Source organism: Porites lutea, chromosome 1 (assembly GCF_958299795.1).
Source record: "Porites lutea chromosome 1, jaPorLute2.1, whole genome shotgun sequence".
Classification (NCBI taxonomy): domain Eukaryota; kingdom Metazoa; phylum Cnidaria; class Anthozoa; order Scleractinia; family Poritidae; genus Porites; species Porites lutea.
The window spans coordinates 25,455,486-25,470,564 of record NC_133201.1 but is presented as its reverse complement, the minus strand read 5'-3'; the positions used below and the strand labels follow the sequence as shown (position 1 = coordinate 25,470,564).

The window sequence follows — 15,079 nt, the reverse complement described above, 5'->3', positions numbered from 1 at the left end:
CCTCTCGCAGAACCGGCGCACAACCCGCGGCTGCTAATCAGTTAATTTCTAGGTTCTGGAGCATTTTGCTCGTTCTAAGCTTTAGTTAACCATTGTACAATGCGTTTCGTGTCTTTTGTCCAATGTTTGGGTTATTTGGTTTTCTTTCAAGTTTTGCTACTACCTTGTTTAGCATATTCAACGTTCCACGTGTCCCTAGGGCATAATTTTGGTTTTTCATTTGCCTCCTTTTGTTACTGTTGTTCGTACACGTAGTTCATTTTAGTTCGTCCTTTTTGTTTTGCCTTGTTTTGTTCCATTCGGCTCTGGGAGCCGATTTTGTCTGGAAGGAAATATTTTTGTTTGTGTCTGCGGTCCGGTACCGCTCGTCTCCGGGAGCCGGTTTTGTTTCGGAGAAAATAGTTTGGGGTATACGGTCCAAGACCGTTCGGCTCTGGGACCCGGGTTTTTGTTTAAAACCAAGTATTAGTGTACATGTTGTGGTTCAATTTTATCCTTGGTTTAATTTTTATTTTCTTTTGTTTTTGGGTATGGTAATATATGATAATGAGCTTAAAACAAAAGAAAATAAAAATTAAGCCAGGGATAAAATTGAACCACAACATATACGTCCGGGACCGTTTGGGGGCCTGTTCTTTGTTTGGGACGAATTTTTGTTGGTTCGGCTCCAGGAGCCGGTTTTCTTTTCTTTGGAACGAAATATTATTGTGTTTGCGGTCTGAGACCGTTCGGCTCGGGGAGCCGGTTTTCGTCATATACGGCCCGGGACCATTTAGCTTTGAAGGAGAAACAAGGCGTTGACGTTGTCACCGCTGCTCTTACTTCTCTTCGCAACGCTCTTCAGAAGCCGAAAACTGTATATGACCTAAGGAGGCCTCTGCTTACGTCGAGGCCCTGGGTCGAGCAGCCAGGTCATCTACCCACGAAAAGGCGGACTAATACGCAGCCATTCAAGGCCTTCAAGGTCGTAACAGTACGCGCTAGTTTAGGCGCCAACGCCCTTATGTTTACAGTCCGGTTAATTGCTATAGATGTGGCCTAACAGGGAATTTCACCAGGGCTTGTGGCCTCGGAAACTCTAGGCGTTAGCAAATGATGTAAGTGTTGTAAGGACATAGGAGGCGTTTTCTCTTTGTCCGTTTTTTGTACCTCTGGAATTTATGTAACATTATTTTACACTCTCGCTCGTTTCTCATAAGGACGGAGTCGTTTGACATGCCTTTTTCTATGAGCTTTGTAAAGGGCGGTATTTGTTTCTACGATTTGTATTTTTTCTTAATTATCCTTATTTAATGGTTAGAATAAAGATTTCCCCAGTTATTAGCGTCTCAATCTTTGTCAGGTTATTGCCTCATTTCTTCGTTGACCCTGGAGGGCCTTTTCAGCGCCTTTATTCTGGTCATTGGTCAGAGCTGGGGTCAACGAAGGATAAGGGGATCCCACCTTCTTTTTCTTTATTTTCTTATTTTTATAGTTTTGTCCTCTGTTTTGCCAGGATTTCGCGGTTGCACTACGGGCAGTCTTTGCGTTCCCGAGCCCTGACGTCAAATGGTGTGACAAAAAGAAAGAAGAAAGCAACCCTTATTTTTTGGCCCCACTGTATAGGCGGCGCTTGTGAGTAAAAGATCCATCCCTCGCTGACCTGACCCAATTGCGTTTTAGACACCCAGATTATTTCCAAGCGGGCAGTTTACATAATCATGTTGATTTCTGGGAGGATCTCATTTTTTCAACTGGTTGCACTTGTCCTCAAGTTTATTTGCTACAGACAATCCGAGAGGGAGTGAGAGTTGATAGTTTCTTCCGTCATTTCAAGGGCAATTTCAAAGGAAAACGTTATGACTCCGCTGTTCCGCCAATTTCTTTTTTCCCGAAATCTCCTTTTTGCCATCAGTTAAGGTAACTCGACCCAGTTATTTTGTGGGGGTACCATCCTACTTTGAAGCTCCCTAGTATCCCCACTTTTACTTTGATCTTAAGTCTAACATATAGCTTGGATAACATATAGATCAATTTACAATACAGCATAAAAGTCTTGGCGATCGGAATAAATGTCACGTGGTTATTGTGCCACGCCTCTTTGGGGACTGAGTCGAAATTCTGCTGTTGCCGGCATTTTTTTCGTGAAAATCTATCGGCTACATATAGTGTGCATTAGTGCCTTGCCTTGAACAGAGTTTCACCAAAATCGCAAAGACCCAATGCGAGAAATTCAGCGGTTTCAGTTTTAAATGTAGGTCATAATTAATGTGAAAATGATAAGCTAACTTTACACGATTATATCTAATAAACTCTGAGATTTATCCCTTTGTTTTGGGTATCTTCATAACAGATGGGTCCTTGCAAGTCAGCAAAAAGCTTTAGGGCCTTGTAAATGCGAACGATTTGGAGCAATGCAAACATATAGGAATTATATTTTCGCTATTTGTTGACGTTTGCCAGCGTTTAAGAGTCCTTCTCACGAAAAAAGCATAATCTTAGAAATTTGCAGTTTTTTTTCCTTTAAATTGGGTCTTTGCGACTTTGGTGAAACTCTCTCCAACGCAAGGCACTAATGTGCATTATATGTAGCCGAGAGATTTTCACGAAAGAATGCCGGCAACAGCAGAGTTTCGACTCAGTCCCCAAAGAGGCGTGGCAGTGCAGCGTTTTCGAAATTTTCTTGCAGTTGTCCCTCCCCCCACCCTATACAAAGTTGAAACTCGGAAAAAAATTCTGGATACATACATCCAACATTGTTTGTGGTGTGAGGGGAGGGGTTGAACCTGTGTGAATTGGAAAACACCCAGAAATGCAAAAGTGTCCCAAGACTTTTGTCCATGATTGTCTGAAAAAGAGATAGGAAGAAGAATAAAGGCAATTTTGAGGGGTTTTCAGGCCTGTAAAAGTGTTTTTTCGGGATCCTGATCAAAGATCGTAATTGAACAAATCTTTTCCCAGCTTTTCGGAGTTTTTCTGAACGTGATTTAAGAATTCGCTCGACAGGAATGATATACACCAGAAATTGTGGAATCTCATAACGCGTCCTTTATTTTAAAGGATAACATAACTTTAAACAAGATTCACCTCAGAAAACGGTTAAGGGAAGCAACGAGTTACTAACATTATGGTGTACACAGTAAGAATTTCGGCAGGCCAAGGAGCTAGAGTCGTGGATATACGACAAAGCACGAGGTCATTTACCTCGTACTCAATATGAGCACGAACGTCAAAAAATCCAGTAGGCTTGGTAGAGAAAATAACAACGTATTCCAAAAGATTGAACGGCCCGTGAAAAAATATTAAGCATGGTAAAATGGGGTTGACAGACCTGCGCGGCTCCTGCTGTGTGACCGTTGTGTTGTTATAAGCCTTTACAGTTTTGCTTTAACAAGCATGTCTTTAAGCGACTTTCCTTTTCTATAAGAGATCAAGGGAGGTTCCTTGAATATCTCGCTGAGTAGTGGCTGGTTTTCTATTAAATGCCATTTTTCCATTGGTATGTTTTTCAAACCTGGTAATGACGGTTGAAATTGCGTGACAAAGGGTAAAAGTATTTTTTGCGCTTTCTGTTTTTGTGTCAGAGCTGTCGCTCTATCTGCATATTTAACTTCTGAGAGGATCTTTTCTACCATACTCTCTGGGTAGCCTCTCGAGATAAGGCGTGTTTTAAAGTTTTTAATATTCTTGTCAAATATGACTTTAGAAGAGTTAGTTCTTAGAAGTCTAAGAGCCTCTCCTTTGACAAAACCTTTTTTAACGCCTGGTGGGTGGCAACTGTTAAAGTTAGTGTACTGAAACGTTTCAGTAGATTTAAAATGTGTGCGCACGTCGAGAATTCTTTCTTTCTCAAATCTCTCTCCCTTATAGACTGTCGTGTCCAAGAATGTGGTTTCAATTTGTGATATTTCAGCAGTGAACTTGATTGTAGGATGAAAAGAATTGGCTTGCTCAATGAAAAGATCTATATCTTCTTTGTTTGTGTCCCACAAAGAGAATATGTCGTCAATAAACCTTTTCCACGTTAGTGGTTTCCTTCTGCTTTGTTTTAAGATCTCCTTTTCTATTGTTGCCATAAAAATGTTGGCAAAAGCTACTGCCATTTTCGTGCCCATAGCAGTTCCGTGAGTCTGGAGATAGTCTTTCCCATTGAAATGGAAAGAGTTCTCTTTAAGGATAAGACTGAGCATTTCTTTAAGCAGGTGTGTAGCTATAGGAGGGTTTTTGTCATGAAATTTTTCGTATGCGTTGCATACTATAGTAATTCCTTCCTCCTGTGGGATATTCGTGTAAAGGCTGGTGACATCCATTGAGACTAAGAAAGCGTTACTAGGCACCCTAGTGTTTTCGATAAATCTTATAAAATGTGTCGTATCTTTAAGATACGAGTCTTGTATTTGTGCTATTGGCTGAAGTAGCTTGTCTACAAATGATGAGAGGCGTTCTGTGGGGCCATCGCACCCCGAAATGATAGGTCTTCCAACTGAAGTCGGTTTGTGTATTTTTGTGAGAGTGTAGAATACTGGAATTCGTGGCGGATCTGGTGTCTGGTTAAACCATTTTACTGTCAGTTGGCTCCTTATCTGGTTTTCTTTCATGACAGGAGTTGGAATGAATTTCAAACCCCGAGAGAGTAAATTGATCTGCTCTGTTGTTAGTTCTGTGTCTGAGAGAAAAAGGTTTATTGACGACATATTCTCTTTGTGGGACACAAACAAAGAAGATATAGATCTTTTCATTGAGCAAGCCAATTCTTTTCATCCTACAATCAAGTTCACTGCTGAAATATCACAAATTGAAACCACATTCTTGGACACGACAGTCTATAAGGGAGAGAGATTTGAGAAAGAAAGAATTCTCGACGTGCGCACACATTTTAAATCTACTGAAACGTTTCAGTACACTAACTTTAACAGTTGCCACCCACCAGGCGTTAAAAAAGGTTTTGTCAAAGGAGAGGCTCTTAGACTTCTAAGAACTAACTCTTCTAAAGTCATATTTGACAAGAATATTAAAAACTTTAAAACACGCCTTATCTCGAGAGGCTACCCAGAGAGTATGGTAGAAAAGATCCTCTCAGAAGTTAAATATGCAGATAGAGCGACAGCTCTGACACAAAAACAGAAAGCGCAAAAAATACTTTTACCCTTTGTCACGCAATTTCAACCGTCATTACCAGGTTTGAAAAACATACTAATGGAAAAATGGCATTTAATAGAAAACCAGCCACTACTCAGCGAGATATTCAAGGAACCTCCCTTGATCTCTTATAGAAAAGGAAAGTCGCTTAAAGACATGCTTGTTAAAGCAAAACTGTAAAGGCTTATAACAACACAACGGTCACACAGCAGGAGCCGCGCAGGTCTGTCAACCCCATTTTACCATGCTTGATATTTTTAGACATGACCCCGTCCTGCGACGTGCCAGACAATCAGAATTTGAACATGTACAATGATACAAAAGAAGTAAATGTACCCAGTACATACGAATATTCAGATCTTCATCTTTGGAAATGTTGAATAGTAATATTTACTTATAAAGTCTATGTACTTTTCAGAGAGGACAATAACCTACATTGTTCAAATACTGACGAGAAAGCCTTCTATAGAAACACAACTGTATGTCGGATCGAAATTGCAAAAGACTCACGTCATTGGCCAGAATCTATGGACCAATAGAAAAACAGGCGCGCATTTTCGATCCGTTAAGCGTTATATAAACGGCTGTAACCTCTTTACGTTACCACTATCCATGAGATATACCTCTAGCAACTGACGAGATTCCCTAGTAGAATCGAAACTGCAGTCTTGCTTCAGCTTTTACATCTACATATGGAATATTCAATTCTCACCAAAGACGGTCAACTTAGACCACCTCAGCCAGAAGAAACAGATGAGTCTCCAATGGACGCTGAAGAGGAAAATCTACTCCTTGACGAGACAGAAGGTGAAGGAAACGAAAGCGCCATTACTGACGACTCTGAAACTATACCTGACTCTCAACCTACCCGCCAGAAGACAACAAGAGTTCCTAGAGAACAGTACCATAACGATAGAAAACGAAAACGGGACCAATCTAACGATCAGACCCATAACGGCAAAACACCACGCAGAGCCGCCGAAGCCGCCTCCTTAGAGACAAAGATTGAAAAATCAGAGACAGCCATCACGAAACTGAGAAAACACATGAAGGACAGAACATGTCCAAAGACACTAAGATACAACGTGCGTGCAAATATCACGCCAGACGAAGAATTTAAACGAGAAATAGGCTCGATTAGAAAAACTGCCGAACAAGAGTTCATTCACTCGTTAGCGAAGTTTCACCAAAGACGCATTGATCGTCTTCAGAACAAACGAAAAAAGGTTGAGAAGGATAAGCCTCACTTCAGGAAAGCGACCAATGTTGTTCAAACTAGAGAGCATAAGACGCCATCGGCGACTAGAGAAAACAATGTAATGAAAAGCACTGATGTAATTAAGTTAGCATCAGACCTCCAAGCTAAGTTCGACAAGTTCTCACAAATGATGTCAAAGTTTACTGATATTGAGAATAAACAAAGTGAATCGTATCCCAGTGTTCTCTCTGTTTCTAACAAGGGAAAAGAGAAGGGGATAAATAGTAAAACACTCACTGAAAGAAATCACAGGAGAAGAAAGCGGAAAAATGTCAAACACATTAAGCTATATAACGAAGCCATAGAGACACGCAAAAAACACATTAAGAACCTCTCAGACACAGAACTAACAACAGAGCAGATCAATTTACTCTCTCGGGGTTTGAAATTCATTCCAACTCCTGTCATGATAGAAAACCAGATAAGGAGCCAACTAATTTCAGACTTTAACCAATTTGCCAGAAGGATGCGCCTCAAATACATTTATCATGGCAAAGATACTGTACCACACCCCTTCCATGTGAAGTCTAGTTGGATTCCCCCAGTTCAACGGTCAGTTGCTCTAGAATCCTATTTAGAGGAAGTCAAACTACGGCTAACAGAAGTGCCACTAAATAAACCTAAAAACAATCTGCCGCCTGGGGAGCGCCGAGCGCTCCGTGAACTTATTCAAAACAAAGAAATAATCCTTAAGAAAGCAGATAAAGGCACAACAACCGTCATAATGAAAAGAGAGAACAAAATAAATGAGGGACAAAAACAGTTGGATGATAGAAACAACTATCAACCTTTGGAAAAACCAATGGTTAAGGACACATCCCAGAGAGTTAAACACCTCATTAACACTCTACATAACGAAGGTTTCATTGACGAAATGACAGTAAAATGGTTTAACCAGACACCAGATCCGCCACGAATTCCAGTATTCTACACTCTCACAAAAATACACAAACCGACTTTAGTTGGAAGACCTTTCATTTCGGGGTGCGATGGCCCCACAGAACGCCTCTCATCATTTGTAGACAAGCTACTTCAGCCAATAGCACAAATACAAGACTCGTATCTTAAAGATACGACACATTTTATAAGATTTATCGAAAACACTAGGGTGCCTAGTAACGCTTTCTTAGTCTCAATGGATGTCACCAGCCTTTACACGAATATCCCACAGGAGGAAGGAATTACTATAGTATGCAACGCATACGAAAAATTTCATGACAAAAACCCTCCTATAGCTACACACCTGCTTAAAGAAATGCTCAGTCTTATCCTTAAAGAGAACTCTTTCCATTTCAATGGGAAAGACTATCTCCAGACTCACGGAACTGCTATGGGCACGAAAATGGCAGTAGCTTTTGCCAACATTTTTATGGCAACAATAGAAAAGGAGATCTTAAAACAAAGCAGAAGGAAACCACTAACGTGGAAAAGGTTTATTGACGACATATTCTCTTTGTGGGACACAAACAAAGAGTATAGATCTTTTCATTGAGCAAGCCAATTCTTTTCATCCTACAATCAAGTTCACTGCTGAAATATCACAAATTGAAACCACATTCTTGGACACGACAGTCTATAAGGGAGAGAGATTTGAGAAAGAAAGAATTCTCGACGTGCGCACACATTTTAAATCTACTGAAACGTTTCAGTACACTAACTTTAACAGTTGCCACCCACCAGGCGTTAAAAAAGGTTTTGTCAAAGGAGAGGCTCTTAGACTTCTAAGAACTAACTCTTCTAAAGTCATATTTGACAAGAATATTAAAACCTTTAAAACACGCCTTATCTCGAGAGGCTACCCAGAGAGTATGGTAGAAAAGATCCTCTCAGAAGTTAAATATGCAGATAGAGCGACAGCTCTGACACAAAAACAGAAAGCGCAAAAAATACTTTTACCCTTTGTCACGCAATTTCAACCGTCATTACCAGGTTTGAAAAACATACTAATGGAAAAATGGCATTTAATAGAAAACCAGCCACTACTCAGAGAGATATTCAAGGAACCTCCCTTGATCTCTTATAGAAAAGGAAAGTCGCTTAAAGACATGCTTGTTAAAGCAAAACTGTAAAGGCTTATAACAACACAACGGTCACACAGCAGGAGCCGCGCAGGTCTGTCAACCCCATTTTACCATAAAAAATATCGAGCATATGTTTCTGGTTAAAAAAAAATTTCTTGCAGAATTCTTAAGAAGGAAAAAAAAATCGAGCAGCTTTAACCTGGGCGTGGCAAAGGATTTTGCGTGATGCGTGACGGCCCCAAAAGTAGCTGTGACTCACATGATACAGGACTGGGCATCACATTTTTTGATGCGTGAATTAGTATTTTGCAAGCACGACGCATGATTTACCAATTAGATTTCCCATTAAAGTGAACCCTCTGATCTAGAAGGATATTATGATTCAAAGATATTCATGCATTCAGATTCCCACCCTAACAGTTGTCACGTGCAGGTATTTTTGTAACAAAATAAGATTTACTTTATAGAAAAGGAAATGGGACAAACAAGAGTAAAGGCAGGCCACATTGAATTGGTGCAGGGTTCAATATATACAAAGAATGTGAAACGGATGCGCTGGATATGTGCACTAGACAAAAGACGATCAAATAGATCGAAGAGCATTTTTTCCCTCTGGGTCATTCGTGTTTTTGCAGAGTTGTTTGTGTTCATTGCCTATTTTCAAGCCAAGAAAATAATAGTAAACAGTCTGTAGCACATGAATTAATTGGGCCGTGGGAACGGAACTGTACTGGTACCGGCCTTCAAAAAGGACCATTGACAACACCTGCAGGTTATATCCCCTCCAGCTGCTTCTACGTCCACTCGAAACTCGTCTAAACTGGTAAAATCTACAGTGAGGTCCCCATTTCTTGAACCCTCCTTTTTTTTAAACTCTAGATAACTCCAAATACTAAATGCGTATATTGAGAAGCCAGATTACTGTGCAATTTCCCCTTCTTTGAAGTCCCACTCTCTTGCTTTGAAAGCAAAAAACAGGATTCAAATAAGATGGAATTTCCAGCTCGCCCTTTGGACAAGTTGGAACCATTACACGCAAGTTTGAAAGCTTTTCTCAGTAGCATTACGTAATTAGAAAGAAAAAAACTTTCACTTGTTCAGTGGGCAAGTGATCTGTTGGGCAAGTACAGAGAGTGATGCATATAACATCCACTAACCTGACAGGGAAATCAACTAGCCGCAGGTTAGTGGAGATGCATTTCTTTGTACACTGAATAAAGATGAAACTCTTTATTACTTTGAAAGAAAGATGTAACTTAAAAATGCATTGCGTGTAAAGGTGGTTTTTAATAGCCTAAAGGGTGAATTTTGAGTGGCTGGTGATGGTCAAATTTGTGTTTTAAATTTCCATTTAAAAAAATATCATGCAACGACAGGGAGATTAAAAAAAAATCCTGCAGGGCTGGAGCAATAAAAAAAAATATCTAGCAGTCTAAAAATCCTGCAACCCCCCCCCATCAAAAATCAAATGGTCCACCCCTAAGGACATTAAGCCATGTGAATAGCCGTCCCTGTCATTTATACAACACAAAAATGCGACGGGAGCTGTAAATGCAATTGTGATGTAAGATAAAAAGCGGTTGTTTCATAATACGTCTCAGGTTTCGTTGCAAAACAGTTTTTCGCTGACTTCTAGAGAATTGTACCGGGTCATTTTTGGTTTGAAAGTGTTGCTAATATGTATATGTGTTTATTTGCTATCAAAAATTACGTTGCGTGATATCTGTCACGAACTAAGTAAACAACCAAGCGAGTTTACTTTCACCATAAGCTAGAGGCCCGATTTTATTGCTCACACCAGGAGACCCCTTTTCCATGGTAACGAACGAGCTTTGTATTGCGGTCAGGCGTCAATGTCCGCTCAATGCGGTAATTAGTTTTCACACATTCCTTTGCACACGTGAAGTGTGTACATTGATCGGGATCCGTCAATTCCTTGTTGATGCTGTGGAGAAGAAGAAGCAGACTTATTTAGTTAATTTGTTGCAGAGATAAATTGGATCAGGCTCTGGCGAACTGGCGATACGAATTCGTATAAGCTTACTCTCAGGAAGAAGATCGAGTCACTTGCGGAGGCAAGCTTTCACGTACCCTTCTTGCGGTGATCCTCGTAACTACCGCGTTTTCTCTCGATCGTTAGATCGAGAAAAGACATGGTACGCATTAAATGATCGTTTGTGTGGTAAGCAGCCAAGAAAATTCAGCGAGGTTTCTTTCTTTCAGCTATTTCCCGATGAATTTCTTCGTGTTAATTTTGCTGATCTGTACGATGAAAATGGCTGTCCTGTCTCAAGCCAGTGGTTCAATAAGCTAAATGGGCAAAAATCTTCTGATCAAGTTTACGTTGGAAGTACATTTGCAGTAGTTGCCTGTAATTTGGTCCTTAGGAACCCGTCAGAATCGGAATTTCTTCGATCAGAAGCCTTCTTGTCGCTGAAGCGGACCATCAACAACCATCAACAAGCATGTTTTGAAAGAATCGGACATCGATCACAGGCCCGCTCAGGATTTATGCTGCGTTAGTACAAACAGAGATTCTAAAAGTGATGAAGGAGAAACTCCCCAAGAATTGAAAGAGGAGAAATTATCTTTAGAAAGCAGCTTTCCGGGAAGCCCGCCAAAATTCTCTACTCCACGAAGACAAAGCCCCGCGCGCCAAAATTTGAAATCGCCTTTGACCATGTTCACACGTCTTCTTCAAGTTCCTGTGACGACTCCTCGCAATCTGTTGGATCTGTATCGTCAATTTCTTCGTTATTAAATGGAAAGTTTGGCTCTGCGTATAAGAAGAGAAAGATCAGACAAAAGGTGGAAGCTGTAATGGGAAGCGTCGAATCTGTATGTTTAGAGCAGGGAGAAATCTTGAGGGACGTTGTTGCACAAAGCTGCCTGTTTCGGCGTAAAGTAAACTTTCAATGGGATCAATGGGAAGGAGGTCATTTGGGATGTGTTTAGTGAAGTAGCGAACGAGCTGGGAGTTCGAAAGGCATTCTGCGAGCTTGTACCTGAGGAGCTGTGGAACCAGCGTGTACAAATGATGTTTATGCCAGATTGGATGTTGCTTCTTTGTAAGCTGGAATCAACAATATCTGACGATTCCTGGCAGATGATCTTAAATCCGACTCGACTTGGAAAAAGCGGGGTGAGTTAGCCACTGACTATTTTTTGTGTTGTTGTTGTTGGTGGTGGTGGTGTCGGTTTTCTTTAAGCTTACTAGAACTATAAAGTTATCCCCCTAACCATAAATAAATGGTGGTCTATTCCATTCAAATGTCCACTCCCATTCCCCCCCAAAAAGTCATTTCCGAGGGGATTGACGGTGACGGCACCTTTGATCTTTGGAAAATTTCTGAGGGGTGTAAGAAAAATTGGCTATTTCTGTCGGGGGAGGCAGGGTACTGTGTCAGTACCTTTGATCTTTTTTTCTTTTCTTTTAGAACTCATCAGACACTCCGATCTTGCTTTCCAAAAGCAACATAAAGGCACTTTGGTCTTTGGTGTTTGATAAAGTTCGAAGCCTCTTTGGCATCACCCAAATACAAGATTTTCCTGGTTATGAAGTTTCTCTTGAAAGTGCTTTATTATGGATTATCAGGGAGTTGAGATTACATGGTGTGCAGAAAGAAATAATTGACCTAAGCCTCAAACTTGATGGTAGGCCATTTGCAGGTGAGAACACAGTTATCTTTAGTAAATACAGTGTACCTTATAATATATTTCCAGATTCCTTTATTGTATTTTGCAACAACTGTGTTGCACTTAAGAAAGAAAAACACAGAAACAATTTAAATCATCAGTGAAACTGGGTTAAGAATTATGACAGCAAGGGACATACAACAGTGTCCAAATTATTTCTTAACTGTAACTGAAACAAGTTCATCCTAACGAAACCCTGTGATCTTTTATCATGGGTGTAGTCTTGGACTGAAATAACCTTTTTCGTCAGTATTCTTAAATATTTACCATTCCTTATCCATAATTTTCACTTGAAAGATATTCAGTCATAGACTAAGACAGTGCAGAGATAAAATAATTTAAAGCAGGGTATATAATATAATGGGAGTTTAAAACTTGCTGTCCATGTTATTGTTGTCTGTATTAGGGAGTAAATTTTAGAGAAAATACATGAGCTTTTTCTTGCGACAAATCCATTAAATACAGGTGTCTGTATTAAGTTTGAGGGGGGGGGGGGGGGTAACATCAAAGTGGCGGGGTAGACATAACCAAACACTTTGAACTCTAGGTCATGAAGTGGTGCTTAAATTTTTGAAATTCCTTTTTTTTGTTGTTTCCTCTCATTTGTAGGGCAATCAGTCAGGTCCTAATGGGTGTAGTCCCCAAAGACACACTATTCCTGCCTAATCAGAGCTGCAAATCACTGCAGTGCCCTTTAGCTATTGCTATTTGTAACGAAGACAGGTATGTTGTATTTAAATTTGATTCATTAGTTAAATAGTTATTTGTTTCCAAAATAACTAGTTTTGTTAGTGAAAATTTTATTGTACCTTTTTGACTGTGTATTTTTTGGTTGTTGACCAGTTATACGTGCAAGCTTAAATAATTTGTGGATTTACAACAAATTTATTATATGAGGCCTAAAGGCCCCTGAGTAAACGATCATTTTTGAAAATTTTACGTAACTGCAAGGTCTTAATTTATTAGTGGGCCACTCAAACCCAACCTTATGTTTTCAAGTCTTAAGAACTATCTGCCGCAGACTAGACTAGCAGTATGGTATTTCATTTTCCTTTTTTTTTTCATTTTAGTATAACTTCAGTTTACCGGTAACTTTACTTTTTATTATTATTAGGGAAAACCTAAAAAAGCTGATTGTTAATGTGAACAAACAAAAGGATGCACTAAAGAAGAATGGAATCACAGTGGATGGAGTGCATTATGCTGTGAGATTTAAAGGTAAGTTACATATAATAATTAATAAGGCATTTTTTAGTACCATATTTTCAATCCAATGCCTGCGCATGTACATTAATTTTTGACCTCTTTTTTAAAAATTATATCTACAATTATACTTGAGCTGAAGGCCTTCTATCTTTTGCTGGAACAAACAGGGAAAGCGAACTTTCAGCTTGGGAAATGAGGAACTGAAGTAAGAGTGTTGCATTATCTGCAAAGCATTGAGGGTATGTGGATATAATATTATTCAAAATCTCTGAGTCAAAAAATTCTACTATGCACTGGTTTTGACCTTAACAATGACCAACTTACCAATATAGTACTATTAGATTTTCAGTTTCGCTAGGTAAAATTTCTTAGTAAAATTAAACTATAGCTATGAATAATGGCTATTTTTATCGTTGCTTTATTAGGGATGTAATTGCGATCTTGGTCTGCATAGTCAGTTTGTTTGGAACACTTTAGCATGTCCAAGGCCAATATATTGGAGGGTAATTTAGTTATAGTTTTGGTTTACTAAGAATTCTCCGATGATACTTGTTGAGGCATGCAGAGCCCTTGATTACTCATGAATTTCAGCATTTGTACTGTAGTTGTCATTTTGAATTCACAGTAACTTAATTATAAAAGGCATTCAAAACAAGGTTATCTCAATATAGTTTATAACCTCTATTCAAAAAATTAAATTCCCTGGTACAGTGAGTGAATCTCTTCATCCCAGCATTTATAGCTTAATAAGTATGTTTTCTATAAAACACTAACTTTTTATATAGACTTCATTTTAGCAATAATTTTGTAAATTAAGCCTTTGCCTTTTGTAAAAGGGGAAGTTTCACTGCATGGAAAAGAAAACAAAAAGCTTTTTTCAGACAAAGATGGTGTTTAATGCCCCTGTCTATAAAATGTCAGCAATTATCCTTGTCTTGTTTTCCTAGAGAGCACATATTATTTTCCCATTTTATAATAATATATCACAGTCTTCCTTTACTGTAGGTTTGTTGTAGGGGCACTGTCATAAAAGTCGACTGAAAACATGTCATGTAAAATACTTGAGTTTGAAATCTATAAAACTGTTAAGTACCACTTCAGGGGAGATATCCCCCACAACTGACAAAATAATGAATCTTCTTTTTTCTAGCTTCAAAGGCATCCGTGATGACTTAGAGTTCCTTCTTGAAGATTTTATCATCTATTAATCTCTACAACGCCCTTCACTGCGAACTTTTAAAGAAACACTGAACAGCTGTTGTCATCATTGGGTTTGTTTTCATACAAAGTGGTTTATCACTTGATGAATGTAATGCCGAATTGGCAAATTATGGCCCTGAGAATTTTAGCAGCAGAATAACTGTGAAGATGAAGGAGGGCCAAGAAACTGCTGTTGAAAAGCACAACACCCAGGTGTCTTCATTTTCAGGTACCTTCTATCTTGTTTCATTTTTGTCATGATTGCTTTCATTCGCTTTATCCACTTCAGGGCTTTTACTTCTGTGCTGTAGCAGCTGCGTGAGTTTCATTTGTACAATACCTTGATCCTTAATATGAAAACTGTAACACTGGTTTGTAAATGAAGATGTCATTAAGGAGGGGGGAATAAGGGGGGTACGAATGCCGCATCAAAATTTAGCCAAATACCAAAGTTGTCAATACTACAAATCCTCCTTTCAAATAGAAGTAATACTTTTATGTCAGTGTTTGCAAATCACGGTGAGTCGATGTCAAGCGTACTTTAAACGTAAGATCATTCATTTCATGTATACGTTTACGT

General features: G+C 39.3%; 1 pseudogene; it reads left to right on the top strand.

Annotated features, from left to right (window-relative positions):
- Positions 1–6,842: 6,842 nt before the first annotated feature.
- LOC140926812 (uncharacterized) lies at positions 6,843–12,722 on the top strand (annotated as a pseudogene).
- The last annotated feature ends 2,357 nt before the right edge of the window (positions 12,723–15,079 follow it).